Source organism: Medicago sativa, chromosome 8 (genome assembly GCF_051527215.1).
Source record: "Medicago sativa cultivar Bolivia chromosome 8, Bolivia_mono, whole genome shotgun sequence".
Taxonomy (NCBI): Eukaryota; Viridiplantae; Streptophyta; class Magnoliopsida; order Fabales; family Fabaceae; genus Medicago; species Medicago sativa.
This window is the reverse complement of record NC_140756.1, coordinates 42,913,855-42,916,489: the sequence shown is the minus strand read 5'-3', so window position 1 is coordinate 42,916,489 and position 2,635 is coordinate 42,913,855.

The window sequence follows — 2,635 nt, the reverse complement described above, 5'->3', positions numbered from 1 at the left end:
CATGGACAACACTAGTCACAAGAGACTGAGCTGAAAGATGAGTCATCTGAAGCACATCAATGGGACTAGTGACTATGACATTCTATAAGTGAAAATTCCAAATTAATTGGATATTGTGATGCTGACTAGGCAGGCAGTGCAGATGACAGAGAAAGTACTCCTAGGGGTTTATTCAAGACTTTGGTATTGTTGGCATATTTTGTGGCTAAAAAGGGGGAGAAAAATGGTATGGTTTGTATTCTCTGGTGTTGCATTTATTTTGCAACTATTTCAGGCAGATGGTGTGTAGATGTTGTGTAGATGTTGGCACTCATGTGTTGCAACATCTTGATAATCTTAATGATTCTGCGAATTTGTTGTGAGAGTTTGTGAAGATGTTGTCACTATAGCTGAAACATCTTGAAGTTCTGCTTTGAGAATTCTCTTTTCTCAGAATTTCTGCTGTACATGTTCCCTGCTGATGTTCTCTATAATACTGGAACATGTCTAAGAAGACTGGTGTAGATGTTAGCACTTGTGCTACAACATCTCTATGATGCTTCTGAGAATTTATTTTTCTCAGATGATGTACATGTTCCCTGAAGCTGATCAATAGAAGGCTGGAACATATCTATGAGACCCTATACAGATGTTGGCACTGAAGCTGCAACATCTTGATGTAATTCTGAGAATTTATTTTTTTTAGAATTTTAGATGTACATGTTCCCTGCAACTGCTCAATCAAAAGTTGGAACATGTCTGTGAGACTCTGTGCAGATGTTGGCACCTAAGCTGCAACATCTTAATGTAATTCTGAGAATTTATTTTTTTCTTAGAATTCTAAGTGTACACGTTCCCTGCTACTTCTTTACACTATGGAACATATCTGGATGACTTCTTAAAGTCTAGGTTGTGTGTGTGACCTTTGATAGGTCTGCTAGCATGTATCTGCTGATAGGTTGCTAGTTTGTGAATATTCCTTTGATATCTTATGCCCAGATCCTGAAGGTTTTATTTCTTTGCATTAGGAGCTTTTATCTGTTCTAAGTATCTGTATGCATGTATTCAGGGGGAGTAATGGAATATTCCTGTAAGTAGTCACTCAGAAATTCATACATTCAGGGGGAGTGATACTTCTATGTGTGCTTGTGATTAGTCCAAGCTGGGTGAAGGATGTTGAGTCAGAAGTTTAAACATCTGTATCTATCACTTGTAAGTTTAGGAATTTGTGTTTCCTGACTTCTATTTGTTGTTGGTGGTAGTTCTCTGAAGGCATCCAAGTCTGTCACATGTAAGTATAGGAATTAGGTTTCTGTGCTTCTATGGTCTGTTGGTGACAGTACTCTGTAGGTATGGGAAATTTATTTTTCCCTTGCCTCTATGTGTGGCAGGTACTCCTGTCTGATGTGCTAAAGGATGTTGGAACATCCTATGTCTATAGAATTGGAACTTGATTTTCCTCTGCTCTTAAGAGAGCTTGCATCTCTCCACTTCTGTATTAGAAGTTATCTTCCTTGATTGTAGCATTGGAACTTAGTTTTCCACTGCTCTTGAGAGAAATTGGTTCTCTCTTCATCTCTTGTACAAGAACTTAGGTTCCCTAGTTGTAGCTTAGGAATTTATTTTTCCTTAGCTCTGGAGACTATGCTACTGATCTGATCCGCTGCTGCATGTCTCTGATCCAATGTAATACCTCTTCCAGCTTAAGCTGTGTTTGAAGATCTGTGAGGTATTCTATGTATGCACACTTTTGCTTTTTCTAGAGTGATAATATCTGCTACTTCTTCTTCTTGAAAATGTGTTCGTGATGACTTGAGGAAGTGTATCTATGGTGTCTTTTTGGATTCTGTGTGCTAGCTGTTTCTTCATTGGTGTGTGTTCATAGTCTTGGAGGAATGATATTTTTGTATCCCTCTGTTTCATAAGTATTGGCCTTGATTTGTTTTAGCCAAAAATTTGCCAAAGGGGGAGATTGTTGGGTATTTGTGTTGGCTGCATTATTGCTAAAACAAATATCCTCGTTCTGTAAGTTGGAACCAGTGTTCTAACATGTAGATAGGCATCCATGCAAGATGCTGGATAATGTGCTGGATGATGATACAACATGTCCAGTTGCAGATGTGATACTTTTCTTCATGGTTGCGGATGAAGAAATGTATGTGTGGTATCTCTCTACCTTGTATGAATGGTCTCAGGTTGTTTTAACAACAAATAAATCCAAAGGGGGAGATTGTTGGGTATTTTGGTATTGGCTTCATTGTTGCTAAAATAAATACTCGTGTATGTTGGATACGATGTTCCAACATCTTGGCACGGTTCAGTGTGCCCGCTTTATGTGGCTTGGTTTACGCAATCTTTATCTCAGTAAGGAAACCACACCCTATTTCTTGTTCACCAAGCAGCGCGTTATTGCCCAGAATAAACTGGAAGATTTGTTTCTAAAATATAAACAATATTATAGGATTCCTTGGTGGTGTATATGGAAGTTCCTAAAAATGTTCCTACTTTTTAGGAGTTACCATACTTGTAAAATATATTTTCAAAACAGATTTTAGAAAATATATTTTCTGAAGAATATTTGTTTCAACATATTTCTGAAGAGAATATTTGATACAAATATATGTTTAGCCTATGACGAAAATGTGCATGCTTTGAA